We start from the raw sequence: 16,525 nt of genomic DNA on the forward strand, positions 1-16,525 counted from the left end.
ACTCTAGGGGAAAGCCCTGGGAGGTTGTTGCTTGTTACAAAGAGCCCAGGAAGTGGCTGGCGAAAAAGACCCAAAGAAAAGCTAATGGTAGGAAGGAGTCCTGAGAGACGGCAGCAAGTGTCTGATGGAGGCAGACCTTGGCCGCTTGTCCTAGGGTCCCTGGACTGGAACCCAGCGTGGGACTGGATTCCCCTACCAGCTAGTGGGAGGGTGGGGTGATTCCCCTCTGATGTAGGGGGAATAAGGATAGGTCAGAGTCTGGAGAGGAGTATGCCCAAACCACTGGGCCAAGAGTCAGGAGCCAGAGACCTGACAAGGAATTATTTGTTGGACTCTATTAGCCCAGAAGAGGTGAGACTAACCATGACCATGCTGCAGTGCTGAGTTACGAGAAGAGGAGGACCACTTGTGGGGACACTACAGAGCTGCTTTCCCATGCCCAGCTGTGAGGGGCAGCCCCAGTGGTGAGTCCACTGTTGCACACATACTGATATAGACAAAGCCATTTTACAAGACACACCCTCCCTCCACTAATGCTAGTGAACCCAAGGCACGGTGCTCCCACATATGCCGTGATACCATCTGAGTTGGCCTTCCAGCAGCAAGCTGTAAGACTGCCTTTGATCTCCCTTCCTGTCCTGCCCCTATTCCAGACAAAGGGGTGGGGGAGAGGTCAGGTCTATACAGGGATATTGGGGTGTAATTGTAAATTAGGGGAAATGTGGGGTTTCCTTATTCTGCCAATTACAAACCTTCAAAAATCAGGAGTCTGGCTTAAAAAAAAATCATGTTTTTAAAGTTGGGTTCTTTTCATTTACCTCCTGGTTTCTGAATGCTTCAGGTACAGTTGCTTCACATCTTCAAGCTTTGCTCTGCTAACCACAGGGCTAGACGCTTCTTTATTTGTATATGAAAGCTGAGGCTTTCATGCAAATCATGCTTCCAGTAGCTGGGGCTTTAAGAGAAACATTAAAAATCACAAGAGTCACAATGAAATCACGAGAGTTGGCAATACTGGCTTCCACACGTGGAGCCTAGGACGTGCCCCGGCCAGGACCATGGCAAAGAGGAAGCCATCTTGATTTCTCTAGGGGGCCTCGCACTCAGCACAAAGTAACTTGCCCCACGTAGCATAGGGGCACGAATGGTAAATACCACACTACTTGTCTCTGGTGGGGTGAGCACCTATGGCCTTACCAGTGAAGCATTCACCGCACAGTGCGAGGAACAAAGGGCCTGCATATAAAAACCAAGGTATGAGCTCTGGAAATACAGAGACTGAGAGAGGTTGGTTCCTGGGATAAACACCACTGAACAGAGAAAGAGTTTCGAGGATGACTCACATCCTGGGTGTGAGATTTATTTCTTAATCCCCTCCTGTTGAGGGCCTGGATCTTCCAGGTGACTGTAGTGGAATCTATAGCCTTCCTCTCCTAGGCTGCAAGCCTGAATCTAGTGACTGCTTGGTGGTCTATGGGGGGAGATGAGTGTCTGGGTCTCTGTACTATCCCTATGGGCAAGTGTCCATTTCACAAAGCCAGCACTACATCCTGGTTGACAGGCCAGGACTGAATGAAACTGGAGTGCTGAACTACCTGCTCTCACAGCTCAAGCAGTGGTCCTTGCAGCTGTAGCTGGAGGCAGAAAGAGAGCCAGTGCAGATGAGACCTGTACTAAACTTCCTCTGCTGCACCTGTTCTTTAGATAGGGGTCTTGGGACCCCCAGACCTAGGGGATCAATCCAGTGCTTGGAGTCTGGGAGCAGAAAGGCTGCCCTCACCTCTCAAACTCCTGTACCAAGTGCAGCTCAGCAGAAGCAAGGCTTGGGGCTGATGGAGTGATGATGGTGCAAAGGAGGGGAGAATCCAGAAGCAGCACAAAGAAGTGAATTTGATGTGCAGCGGGAATTGGAGAGGTTAAAAAGCAGGGGGAGAAGGTTTTGGGTGAGCAGAGTGGGTGGGTGGGGAAACAAAAGAGAAAATGAGATTGGAACAGAGTGAAAATGTGGGGAAGGAAATACAAGAGAATTTCGAAGGGAAAAGGATCCAAGTGATAAAATCATGACCATACATAGATTTTGGAAAGCAGTATAAATAAACAATAAAAGCAAGGATGATAGAAAAGCCTGGTGAGGGAAAAGGAAAGCCTACCCCTTGCCGCAGGGAAATGACAAACAAGAGCAGGGAGTGCAAAGGAGAGCCTGACTAATAAGGGAAGAGCGGAGAGTGGAAAAGAGGAATTAGAATGAAATTGGTGCCACAAGAGGGCACTCTTCTCCCACAGCAAAGCTGCCATTGCTGCTGTGGGAGCAAGTAAGTTACTGTGTGGATTATAAATAAATAAATAAATCCACCAGAAAGCCTGTGACTGTTGAAGGAATTTGTATGGAAGCACTTCCCAGTACTGGGTCAGTGAGTTTGCCTGTGGAGGCCGAGGTTCCTATCTGGGTCACATTCCCACATGAAAAGCAGGCCTCCTGCGAGTTATGGGGTATCACAGCACATCAAGGAAAAAAGGTAGTAAACTTTGATACCACTGGGGATTCCTGCTCATTAGAAGAGCAGGGCCTGGAGAGGAAGTGAAGTACTGTAGATGCATCCGCAGAGTGGCGTGGAAGCTCAGGGCTAGCGTATCAGGAGGTGGGGCATGTCACAAGTGAGGTGCTTCAGCAGAGCTGTGCGGGCCCCCAGAATGGGACTAGCAGGGGTGCTGCAGGTCAGGATTGAGAAGCACTGGCAGAGTGGTGGAGGGAAGCCCAGAAAAAGAATTGTTTTATTTGTACGCTGTTCCCATTGAATGAAATACGTTCATGTCCCACCAGGAGGTTGCTGCACCATCAGACCAGTGATGGTAATACTGTACATTTGCAATACTGCAGGGCCTGATGCTGCAGTCCTTGGAGTCCCTGCAAGACCCCCTGGGGCCAAATTTATCTGTGGAGTCACGCCAAGGCTGAATGTGGGCCATATTGACTCTGTTGTGAGGGCTACCTCAGCAGGAAGCCTAGGTGCTGTCTCCAGTAATGGAATAAGACAACCAGGTCAAAGTGCCACATGAAAAACACACTGTTTATCATTTGCTTTGTGCCTCCCTCCCTCTTCAAAGCATCCAGTTCTTGCTGGCGTTTTCTCCATTTCTGTCAGATTTTTCATTAGCAAAAGAGCTTCATTTTAGCAGAAATAGATTGTGTGTGTGGGGGGTGGGGTGGGGGGGGAATCACGGCATTTATAATCAGAGGGGTAGCCGTGTTAGTCTGGATCTGTAAAAAGCAACAGGGAGTCCTGTGGCACCTTTACGACTAACAGATGTATTGGAGCATAAGCTTTCGTGGGTGAATGCCCACTTCATCGGATGCATCCGAAGTGGGCATTCACCCACAAAAGCTTATGCTCCAATACATCTGTTAGTCTTAAAGGTGCCACAGGACTCTCTGTGGCATTTATAACGAGGCCCCTAACCTCATCACGCAGCTCCACAGCAAAGCAACAGCTGGGTTGTCCTGCTGTGACTTTACTTCACTCCCTGCCCAGGGAATGTAGAGGCATTTGAGAACTAGGGGAGAGGAAGGAAGGATGAACAAAGAGCATGAAAGGAGGAGGCAGGGGCAAGGAAAGCAGGAAGAAATGAAGGCTGGATTCTTCTCTTTTGTGTTGGTTGCACAGGGGCTATAATTGCTGTCAGAGAGAACTGAGGGCATATTCATTAAATAAAACCATCTCCAAGGCATACTCAGCACCAGCCCAGTGACCAGGCAACGTTGCTGCCATGCAGAGGGTCAGAGGCTGGATACCCACTCTCTGGGGTGGCAGGTCTGTGGAGTTAACATGTTTCCTCCCTCAGGAATCGAGCATTTTATGTCACACCCCGGCAGTCCTCTTTGGCTGCACTAGCAGAGTTAGTGGGCACAGAAGGGATCAGCCCTACAGGATCGGGGAGAGGGAATTGCATAGAAACCTTCCTCCTACAACAACAGAAAAAGGTCTTGAAATGCTCCTGGGAAGAGAAAACCCTTCACAAAAAGATGGAGAGAAAACAGCCTACTAATTTGACTTGATAAAGGCAGCAAGGCTGGGAACTAGAAGGGAGCACTTCAAAGTCAGTGATGGAGATAAGCAGGTCTCAGATTTCTGGGGATAACCCAGTTGCCTCTCTCGATGTGGGGGGAACATGGGCTATGCATTGCCCAATTTGTCAAGTGGATATCATGAAGGCCACTCCTGGAGATCTGATACCAGACTAGATAGACCAATATAAATCCTCATGCTTCAGGTAATAAGCAAACCATTAACTACCTGGGGTCAGGAAGAAAATTCTCCTGGGCCTGGGTTATTTCATCACTGCCTTAGGCAGGGTTCTTACACCTTCCTCTGAAGACGCAGGTAGTGGGTACTGTTGGAGACAGAATACTGAACTAGATGGGCCATTGATCCAGTTGGGCAAGTCCTATGCAGCTGTCTGACCTGGTGAGGGGAAATTCTACAGTATCTTCTCACATATTCCACGCAGGGCTTCCCATGGGGCAACAGAGTCCCTCACTACATATCTGACAAGGGCTGAACACAAAGGCCTGCTGAGCATGAAGGCCATCAGCGGGGGAGAGCAGGCACACCAAGCCACTGAGAATGTCCCCTGGCTGCCTTCTAATGCCCCCAGAGGCTGTCTGAGCAGCTGCCAGTTCTCCGAGCCCCAAGCCCTCGGTGCCATGATACAATCCCTTTAAAGTGTGCGACGACAGGAAGAAACCTGCTAGGAAAGGGGCTTCCTAACTGCCCCCTGTCCTCACACTCAGCCTCTTTAGAACCAAGGGGGGGGGAGGTGTTACCATAAACCTCCCAGGAGAAAAAGACATCAGCTCCTAATTATACAGCAAGCCTGGCACCTCCCCTCCCTCTGTGGCTAATTGAACCTGTTCTCCTGACAGGCTGCTCGACTGAGGCACACTGGCCCGCCCACCTAGCAGGAGGCCCTATGCTAATTAGCAGCCGGGCTGACAGCTTTCTCCACTTCAGTGATATCTTTCAACCTGCCACCTGTCACCTAGCCTCCCCCCTCCACTTCCCTTTGCCTTAAGGAATCATTACTGAGCACAGCTTTCGGAGCATAGAGATAAGAAGCCATATGGGGCAGGTGTGTGTGGGGAGGACCCCTGCAAAGACGGCCTTTTCCAGGAGCAGCTGTGTGCTAATTTGGCCTTGTCTTTTGTAAAGCGAGCTTGGCAAAGGCCCCTTGTTCCTGTGGCCAAAACCATTCACTAATGGTTGGGAAGGGCAGTGAGAATTCCCCCCCCACCCCCGCCGCCTGCTTTTCAGAATGGATGGGCCTGATCCATAGCTGGAGTAAATCTTTAGAGCCCCATTGACATCAGTGCTGACAGATTTACCCCACCTGAGCATGTGGCCTGACAAGCAGAGCAGGAATACTTAGCTGTTATCTAATGCTTTTCATCCCTTTATCTCAAAGGAGGTCAGTATCATCTCCATTTTACAGATGGGGAAACCGAGGCACAGAAAGGGGAAGTGACTTGCCCAATGGCACCCAGCAGGCAAGGGGCAGAGCCAAAAATAGAACTCAGGGCTCCTGAGTCCCAGTCCAGTGCCTTATCCTCTAGGTCACACTGCCTAAAAGAAGGAAAAGGGTTCTGCTCCTCTTTGGATTGAAGACATCCAGTTGGGAGCTGACCTGCTAAGTCACCTCACTGAGTAAGATGTGTGTCAAAACCTAAGGTGGAAAGGCAAGGACAAGAATGGAAAGCTAGCTGGCTGGGGGTGGGGGTAGTTGAACACAAACTCCGGGGTCTTTTCTCCGTGGCAATTCCTTGATTTCAGATCCTTTTAACAGCAGGGCCGGTCAAAAACCAGAATTTAATTTAAAAGGCATAATGAGATCCAGAGGTTGGAAGCTCGATACATTCAGAGTAGAAATAAGGTGCCTGTTTTTAACACTGAGGTTAACTAACAACTGGAACAACTTATAAGCGACATGGTAGATTCTCCATCTCTTGAAATCTGTCTTTGTAAAAAAAAAAAAAAAAGAGGCTCTAGCTCAGGTGAGGTGGCTTGGCCTGTGGATGCAGGAAACTGGACACTAGATAATCGTTGTCGAGCTGTCCTGCAGTGGCTCAAAGGCACGAGTAGCAGCCTCAGGGCAGACTGTTAAGAAGCAGGGCACAGACCTGAATTGTCCGTGTGTTCTATACTTACATTTCATCCACCAAGTAACAAGTGTGAACTCCTCAAGCGTTATAACAGCCTTAACATGGAGTCACAGACAGTCCCCTTGATTACTCCCGTCTATCTTGTCACCCAGGCAAGCCTGCCTGTAAGATGGTCTCTTACACCAAAAATCACAATAATATTTGACAGGTTTCAGAGTAGCAGCCGTGTTAGTCTGTATCCGCAAAAAGAACAGGAGTACTTGTGGCACCTTAGAGACTAACACATTTATTAGAGCATAAGCTTTCGTGGGCTACTGCATCCGGAGAAGTGGGCAGTAGCCCACGAAAGCTTATGCTCTAATAAATTGTTAGTCTCTAAAGTGCCACAAGTACTCCTGTTCTTTTTAATAATATTTGAGTTATTTGCAGTCCCAAAGGACCAGTCACTTACCCCAGTCAATTGCACCTTAGATCTCACACCAAAGACAATGCTTGTAGCTAATCCTATAATTAACTAAATATGTTTCAACTTGGAAAAGGACATGAGAGTTATTTACAAGATTAAAGCAGGTAAACAGCCACACCAATGAGTTACAGTCTTAAGCTTCAAAAGGTAATAGAAGCTTCTATAGTAAGCAAGCTCTATATGTCCTGTAGGGCTAACCCAGGCTAAGCACTGGGGATCATTTTCTTAGTAATCCTTGCCCCTCAGAGTCCAAGCAGCATAAAAAATACAGATTCTCCTGCTGCTTCAAGTTGCAAGTTCAGCTCTTGGGAGGAATTCAGTTGCACATCTCCTCTTCGGGGAGGGGGGCACAATCCACAAATCCATTCATCTTCTGATGTTCCACAGTGGTGCGTCTGGTGTTGATGTGATTTATAGTTACCGAAGCAAACACTTAAATATTGCCTTATAACATGGGATACAGGTATTATAAGTGAGATTATTGCAGGCAGCAATTTACAAGCATTTCATGAAGTCTAAACACAAAACACATTTTTATAACTTTAATACCTGTTTTAAGAATACTAACACACAGGTGGGCCAGACTGGTTCCAGCTCTGTATTTGTCAGTGTTCAGTTGACACCTAGGGGCTCTGGCATGAGCTGGCACCTGGTTTGCCAGCATCACAATCATAATGGTCCTTTCTGACCTTAAAATCTATGAATCCTCAGGATTTGATTGACTGACTGGTATTTCTGTGATGTTCATCACCATAGTATCTCAGAACGATTCACTCCTAGCATGTATCAGAGGGGTAGCCGTGTTAGTCTGAATCTGTAAAAAGTAACAGAGGGTCCTGTGGCACCTTTGAGACTAACAGAAGTACTGGGAGCATAAGCTTTCGTGGGTAAGAACCTCACTTCTTCAGATGCAAGTAATGCACTCCTAGCATAGCTATCACAAAGGGACTGCAAATCCCATCCAGGGATTGACCCCAACACAGGATTCCCAGTTCAGGGAGCATCCAACAAAGGCGAGGCCGTGGTCAAAGCATTTCAATGCCCCATCTGTTCCCCAAGCGCCATAAAACCTATAGGGGCTATGGAAGGGCAGAACCAGCACTGGGATTGAACTGGTCTCCCGTAACTTTAGAATTAGAAAGTTGCAAACTGCCTCCTCTCTGGCCCTGGATGAAGTCCCTCTATTCCTGTACCACACAGGGATTAGTTCCCCCTCAGTTTCCAGATGGGCAACATCATTGGTTTTAACCCTGTTGGGGCTCAGCCTCCCCATCAGAGAAGCGAGATTTCATTTAGTTGATGATGGAATGAAGGTTCCACTCAGACACTGAGAAGAAGGTGTGACAACTGAGCTGGAGCAAATCCTTCCCTGCTACTTCAGCAATGGAAAGTGCTATTGCAGCGAGAGGCCCAAATCCAGTTAGGCCAGAACTTGGGTTAAAACCTAGACCTGAACCCAGATCTAGACCTGAGCCCAGGATTTATGGGCTCGGTTGTGTCCCCACTTTATCCCAGCGTGCAGTCCCACTGAGCTCAATGGAGCTGTGTTTCTATAATGGAATCTTGACTCTGAACATCTCTGACTTTGTGGAGTCAAATCCACACCCTAGACTGGATCTGAATGTCTTGGCTTGGCACTCATCTAATTTCTGCTCTGCCACCTGTGCATAGAAATCTCTTTATTCCCAGAATGCAAGGACAGTGTATCCCTGCTATGTGTTCACAAAAAGCATTCTGGGTATCACCATGCAACTGAGTCTATCACTGTGGCAGATTGTAATTATTTAAAGTTAAATTATAAAACAAACCACCTCAGTTTCACTGCACATCTCCTGCAAATACCACACTATTGGACTGAGAGGGGAAGCATTTTCAGCGAAACTCCTAAGGCCTGGAGAGAATACCAGGGAATTCAGCTTGTGCAGTGATTTCAGCCGTCTAAACAAGTTTTGTAGGTAATATAAAACTATTTGGACCTTGCATTTTTAATTAAGGCTTTTAATTATCCCAGTGTATTTTATTAGCTTTTATGAAGACAGCTGCTTTTTAATGCCGTATAAGCCAAATCTCTGCTCTGAAGCACAACTTGGCCAAATCAGGATTTTGGTCCCCAACAGCCTTCATCAGTGGTTGACTCGGTCATTTAATTTAAACTGTAATTTACCATCCCAGCTTGATTGAAACACCCTTGGCTGGAGTGTTTGTGCTATTATATGATGGACTGGGGCAATGTTCCAGTTACAGGATGATGAGCTTGTTGCTGAAGGTAGCTAGTCGCCCCCCAGGGACAAACACCAGGCAATCCTTGACAGGCCAGCAACAGCCCCCCCCCTCCCTCCTCCTACTTTTCCCCCTTTTTTCTTTTATTGTTTTGCTTTTATTCACTAGCGTTGGGTCTAACTCACACTCCTGGGTGTGAAGTCCCTTGAACCTTGGGTGAATCCGAACCCGCATGCAAATCCAAACGTCACAGCTGCCGCATCTCTCTGTAGTGGGAATTATAGCCCTCTCCTATGGAGGTGGAATGGTATGCGCTCTGTTAGGCAGGAGGTCCAAGCAAATTCTATGCTATACAGGTTCTTGTACGATCCTCGTTACTGTAATATCTGAACAATGTGGTGATAATGGTTCCTGTCAGCTTTAAAATCTGGGTCTTGCATTTCTATGCTCCCTTAATCACAGTACCTGATCGCGTCATACGTTTTAGTGTATTTATCCACACAACACCCCAGGGAGGTAGGGCATGGGGAACCCAGGCTCTAAGACCCAGATCCACAAAGGTATTTAGGAAATCAATGGAAGTTAGGAACCTAAGTGCCTTTGTGGGTCTGGGCCAGAGACTTCGGGCATGTCTACACTGCAATTAAAAGCCTGTGGCTGACCTGTGCCAGTTGACTTAGGCTTGCAAGGCTCAGGCTAAGAGGCTGTTCAATTGCCTGAGCTGCAGACTGAGCCCTGGGACCCTCCCACCTCACCGGATCCTATTCACAACTAACCACAAGGTGGAAGAGATTGTTTAGCATAGGGTTACCATTCGTCCGGATTTACCCGGACATGTCCTCCTTTTGTGTGCTAAAAATAGCGTCGGGGGGAATTTGTAAAGCACTCACAATGTCCGGGATTTCCCCCTCCCCTGGCAGAGCAGAGCGAGCGGCTGGGAGGGCTGCAGGAAAGTCCCGGGCTGGACTCCGGAGCAGCTTCCTCCTCCCACCCCCCCCTCCCTGCATTCTGAGCCGGCCGGCAGCTCCTCCTCCTGCAGCCCGCTCCGGCAGCCCTGTGCAGGGCCAGGGACCGGGTTTTGTGTTGTGCTGGGGAGCTCAGCCATGTGTCCGGCTGGCACAGAGCCCAACACCCTGTTCTGAGCAGCAGGGTAAGGGGGGGCAGGAGAAGGGACAGGGAGGTTCTGGATGGGGCAGTCAAGAAACGGGAGGGGGGCTTTTGGAGGGGAGTGGAGAAAGTTTTGGGCAGTCAGGGTACAGGTAGGGGGTAGGGTCCTGGGGGGCAGTTGGGGGGGGTCTTAGGAGGGGGCAGTTAGGGGACAAGGAACAGGGAGTCTTAGGTAGGGGGTGGGGTTCTGGAGGGCAGTTAGGAGCAGGGGTCCCAGGAGGGGGCAGTCAGGTGACAAGGAGCGGGGGGATGGGGGGCTGGGAGTTCTGGGGGGGAGCTGTCAGGGGGCAGGAGTGGGGAGAGGGATCGGAGCAGTCAGGGGACAGGGAGCAGAGGGGTTTAGATGGGTTGGGCGTTCTGGGGGGGGCTGTCAGGGGGCAGGGGTGGGGAGAGGGATCGGAGCAGTCAGGGGACAGGGAGCAGAGGGGTTTAGATGGGTTGGGAGTTCTGGGGGGGGCTGTCAGGGGGTGGGGAGTGGTTGGATGGGGCGTGGGAGTCCCAGGGGTCTGTCTGGGGGTGGGGGTGTGGATAAGGGTTGGGGCAGTCAGGGGACAAGAGGCAAGGAGGCTTAGATAGGGAGTGGAGTCCCGGGGGGCAGTTAGGGGCAGGGGTCCCAGGAGGGGGCAGTCAGGGGACAAGGAACGGGGGGAGGGTTGGGGGTTCTGGGGGGGCGGGAAGTGGGAGGGGCAGGGGCGGGGCTAGGGCGGGGCTCCTCCCGTCCTCTTTTTTGCTTGTTGAAATATGGTAACCCTAGTTTAGCATCAGTAGGTTTTGAAGGTCTTGTGCAGGTTTCTTTTGAGGATGAGGACTGAGAGGTCAGATGTGGAGAGATCGCTTTGTGAAAAGTGTGCGCTCACAGATGATAGGGTGTTTTGGTCTTTTATCATATTTCTGTGCGAGTTCATTTGAGAGCATAGTGATTGTCTGGTTTCACCCCCATCATTGTTATTGGGGCATTTAGTGACTGGATGAGGTACACCCCATGTAGTGATAGGTGTGCGTAGGACCTGTGGATCTTGAAAGGTGTGTTGGGGGGGGTGTTGATCATTGTAGCATTGGAGCTATGTCTGCAGGTTTTGCATCTGTTGTTCTGACAGGGTCTGGTGCCACTTTGAGTTGGTGTGTCCTCGTCCGGGGGGGCGCTTGCTTCTGATGATGAGCTTGGCGAGGTTGGGGGTTGTTTGAAGGCCAGAAGAGGGGGTTCAGGGAAGATTTCTTTCAGGATGTGGTCCCCTTTGAGAATGGGTTGTAATTATTTGATGGTACCCCATATGGGTTCCAGTGTGGGGTGACAGGTGACAACTAGGGCTGTGTGGTTAGAAGGTTTTCCCCCCCATTGAAGCAGGACTTTTTGGGTCACATAGGCAGGCTGTGATGGAGTGTTGAGTTGAAATGAGGTCTCCTAAGTCTCAGGCTAGTTCCCTAACTACCAGCCTGTCCTTTCATACAGGCTAAACTGAACCTCTGGATCTGCACACCACCAAATGCCTTTGAGGGGGTCATAATTCCACTCTAGGGCTAAAATCAAACTTGGCTGCTTTAGGCCGGTGATGGGTTGTTGTGCCCCACATCAACCCTGAGAGGTTTAACAAGGACCTGGGAGGCCAGTTAGGACACCTGGCATCACCTGACAGAAGGCGGGCCAAGGTTAATTGAGAATGAAGTCCAGCTGGGGGAGGGTTGGGACAGCTCTATAAAACCGGGAAGCTGCAAGCTAAAGGAATGGCAGGGGAAGGAGTCTACTGTTATTTCCTAGGAAGGTGGGAACCCAGGGGGAGAGTAAGCCTTGGGACCCTGACCTGGAGTGTGGTAAGAGGATAGCTCTGGGGTGAAGTTGCTATGGGAAGTAGAGTAGGCACCCATAGTAACCCCAGAAGCAGGTAAGAAAAGATAGAAAGGCTGGGTGGGAAAGAGCTCAGGAAAACTGCAACAGGGACCGGACAGACCGGGATTGCTGGTTATAAGGTCCCTGAGATAGAACCTGGTGTAGAGGGTGGGCCCATTGCCCCTGCCAGCCACTGGTCTAGGGGCACAGGGCCTGAGCTGGGGCCGAACATTGTCTGGCAACAGCAATTGGAGAAGTGTCCCATTGGACTCTGCATCCCTGGAAGGGGTGGTCTAAATGGTGACCTGGCTAGAGGCTAAGTTACCAGAAGAAAGACTATTGCAGAGCAAGCAGCGAGAGGGTGCTCGATGCAGTGAGAATGAATTCCCAGACACAAGGAGGTGTGCTAGTGGTGAGTGGCACCCCCATTACAGGGCCCATTTTGATTTCTTACCACTTCAGTGAGGTTTTATTTTGTAACCATTTCCCCCCCCCATCCCAGCAACCCCTTCCTTTCCCAGCTTCTTTGCTTCAGGTGGTGTGGGAGCAGACTCGTGGCTTGCCAAATGTGCCATCAACAGGATTGCCACCTGTGTCATACACACGGAGTAAAGGAGGCTTATGTCTGGAGGTCACTTCTCTGATTTTTGAAGAATGCATGCCCTATTCAGGCAGAAAGGGGATAAAGCAGCTGTTAGTGCTATGGCTGCTGTTCAGTAGCATGATAAAGTCATCCTAGAATAGCTCACATTTGATATGGTCCTTCATGGATGCCATGGGATCACTTAACTCACCTCTGAAAGGCAGCTTGCTCTGGGATGGAATGCTGATTGTTTCTGAGTCCACCAGAAGCTCTCACCTCCTGGCCTGGTTAACAAGCTAGGGCAGAAAGTGAAGAATACTGCCCCCAGGTGAAAGTGCAGGGGGGAGATTGCCTTGTTGGAATGTGGCCTCAACATTGAGGTTAATAATACCCTGTCCCTTTTGCAGGGCCGGCTCTGGCTTTTTGGCTGCCCCAAGCGCCCAAAAAAAAACCCCTGTGGTGTGGCTGGAGCGCGGGTGCAGGGGAACCGGTAGGGGGAGGGAGCGGGTGGGGGGGGGAGAGAGAGAGAATGGGGCGGCCAGGGCTACAGCAGGGGTGCTGCCTACCGCGAGGGCTCCGCTCCAGTTGGCGGGGAGGGAAGGAAGAGGACTGCCCTGCAGGGCGCTCTGGTTCTCCGCGCCGCTGCCCCCTACAGGGCGGCCGGAGCCGAATAAGAACAAAAAAAAAAAAAAAAAAAGGCGGCCGTGCCGCCTTAGGATTGGGCAGAATGCCTCCTCCAACAATCTGCCGCCCCAAGCACCAGCTTGCTCAGCTGGTGCCTGGAGCTGGCCCTGCCTTTTGAAAAGTGCTGTGGGATCTTTAATGAGCACAAGTGGTTGTGGGTCTTAGGCATCGCAACACTCAGCATCACGGCACCGACAAAAATCACAGGGACATCACTGCAATCCACAAGGCCTGGGTTAGGTACAATGAACAGGGGGAGAGAGGTGCTTAAGAATGCCAGGTGGGGAACTGCCTAAACTAGCCCAGGGGAGATGCTGATGACCAGGGGTGTGTGCTAAGCCCTGTCCTTCTCTTGGAAGTAGGCACCCAAGTCTGGGCTGCAGGGAGGTGCCTGTCCCTGCTAGTGATCCATAAACGGGGACCTGCAACCAGGTGGCTTAGGCACCTAAAATGTTTCTTGCCGGAGAGAGAGAGACTCCAGATCCAGTTGTTAGGGCACCCACCAGGGAGATGCAGATCTAGGCTCCAGTCCCCCAGTTACCTGAGGTTTTTAGAATCCCCAACTGGGGTAACTTAACTATTTTACTTTAGGCGGTGTCAGGAATAAATTAATAGGAACACAGCAATTTTGTTTAATCAAGGATTAAATGCAAGTAAGTGTGCTCTTGTCTAATATTGTAGTTTTAGATTTAAGCACATGCATACATAAGCAATAGGTTTAGAACATTTCAGATATTTACCTAACATGTGGAACAGTATTAAGTAATTAACAGCAGGTTCGCAGTGGCCAGTTGCTCATCTGCCGAGGAGAAAAGGTGTCAGGAAAAAGTCTCTTAAGATGACTTGAGAGGACTGCTTCAAAGTGCACTTTATTAGCTAATTTTTTAACTCATTTTTATGAAACACATAGGTTATGACCTCTACAGGATTATTACTTAAACATTTATTAAAAATTAATATTGGAGGAGTCCAGACTTAAGGTCTTCCCTCCACCAAGGTTTTAGTCTTGTTTACTTGTTTGTTCCCTCCTCCCATTCTGATTAGCAGAAACTGCCATCTAGATTTTGACCTTGCTTCTGAAAGCCTGTCTCCAAATTAACTCTTAATGATGTGGTGTTCTATTTTATTAATTTATGGTGGCTGAATGCACATAATATGGCTGCAATTTGCATGATCACTTTCTGGGGTACACATACCCCTCAAAGAGGGCAACACCCCTGCTCCAATGACTTTCATTATTTAACCACAGTGGCCTGAAGAGCTATTACTCAGCTACAGGGTACAACAACACAGGCACACCCTTACATGGTATAATGAGGCTTAAACCCTGCTTAAAAAGCTGTCAATGGCCCTGATCCTCTCCTGCCCTGAGTTCTGCCCAGCACAGGAAAGGGGAGGGCATTGGGGCATGGTTACAGCTCTTCCATTCTTTGCTCAGCCCCACTGCAATTTAGAGCAGCCCAGGGCTGCTTTAACAGGGTGACCAGAGATCCCGATTTTATAGGGACTGTCCTGAGATTTGGGGGCTTTGTCTTATGTAGGCACCAATTACCCCCCATCCCAATTTTTCTCACTTGCTGTCTGGGCACCCTACTTTTAACCTGTGCCAGCTGGAAATTACCTTGCCTCTGGGTATTCCTCCTTGCACCAGTGTGCCCCCTGCAATGGGGGGAAGGTGGTGTAGGAGCCAGCTATGCTGGTTCAAGACTACCAGCTTTTAGCTTCCTTTGACTAGGTCCTAACACCATTTTTTGATGTACCAATGGGGCACCAAACCATGTCTGTGCACTGTTTCACTAGGATGCCTTCCTACTTGCTGTCTGTACATTAGGATGTCCCAGAGTGCATTGCATGCCCCCTGTGCACACTCTACCCTGCTGAAGCACTATGGGAAAACTGTCCAGTTTTTCCCAGAATGCACTGCTGCAATCAAGGTTAGGCAATGCAATAGATGCAGACACAGTTGACAAAGGATTGTGTTGTGCAAAAAAAGAACGCTGTATTTGCTGCACCTGGCCAGATTAGCATTTGCAGCAGTTTCACAAGGGAAATGAAAATGACAGGATCGATCATTCCTAATGATTCAAGGCATAAGATGATCAGCAGTAGCAGTCAGGAAGAAATCTCCTCCAAGCTAATATAGAATAATGTACCTAGGTGCTTTGGCAGGGGGGTGGGAGGGTATGTCGTCTTCTGCATCTTATGTACCTGGCCAAAGTTGCAATCCCAGACCAGATGGAACATTGGTCCATTTTAAGGTGGGATTTGTGGCTTGTCTCTATTGAGAAAAAGAATGGTCTTGTAGCCACAGCCCTTAGGAGCGGTGGGATCAATTCCTGGCTCTGTCACCGTCTTCTTATGTAACCTTGGGCAAATCACTTTATCCCTCTTTGACTCAGTTCTCCATCTGTAAAATGGGGATGACACTTCCTTTCTTTGTTCAGTCTGTAAACTCTTTGGGACAAGCACTGCCTCTTACAATGTGTGTGCACACACCTAACATGATGGGGCTTTGATCTCCCTTGGGATCTGTAAGTACAACTAATTAATAATAATCTTATAGACAGAGAGCCAGAGGTATGGAGCAGTGTGTGGCAGTGATTTTTTTTCTCCCCCCCCATCCCCATCTGATTAGAAGATGGGGCACAACTGTCTCTGTTTTACAGAACTAGGGAGATATCTCTGAAGTCATTTTGATCCTTCTAAGGAAATGATTGTGCTGTATTCTCCAAACAGTGCTGTTAACATCTGATAGAAACACCAGGGTGAAAACACATGCTACTCCATATGTGGGCATCTTAAAAGCAGCCAGTGTTGTGCTTGGGAGGGAAGCATGGTTTGGATAGCGTACTGCAGCAGATAAATAGTAACAAGGATTTAACCTGCCATCCAGGTTTCTAGCAAGGAATGCAAGACAGGCAGACTGAGCACTTACTATATGCCAGGCTGAAAAATGGAGATAAGAAGGAACCACATTAGATATACAGCTTGGGTGGGGTGGAGGAGGTGGAAACTGGTGACTTAATTCCTGCGGAGCATCAGCAGTTTAGGACTGACAGCTCCGTGACTCAGACCTTATGTCCACGTGCATGTTGGGTTTAAGGCCCCAGGGAACCATGATGTTCTTGACCAAAGCTGTGACAATCCTTAAAGGAACAGGACTGTGTTAAGCACTGTACAGAACAGACAGGAGAATACTATCTGTTAACTCAGGGTGGTACTGGGGCCTAGTGCACTGGACTGGGACTCAGAAGATGGGGGTTCTATTCCCAGCTCTGCTACTAGCCTCCTGAGTGACCTTAGGCAAGTCACTTCCCTACTCTGTGCCTCCGTTTCCCCACCTGTAAAACAGGGGTTTTGATTATCCTTACCTCCTTTGTAAAGTGCGTTTAGAGGTACTGATGAAAAATGATATACATGAGTGCA

Source organism: Malaclemys terrapin, chromosome 13, assembly GCF_027887155.1.
Source record: "Malaclemys terrapin pileata isolate rMalTer1 chromosome 13, rMalTer1.hap1, whole genome shotgun sequence".
Classification (NCBI taxonomy): domain Eukaryota; kingdom Metazoa; phylum Chordata; order Testudines; family Emydidae; genus Malaclemys; species Malaclemys terrapin.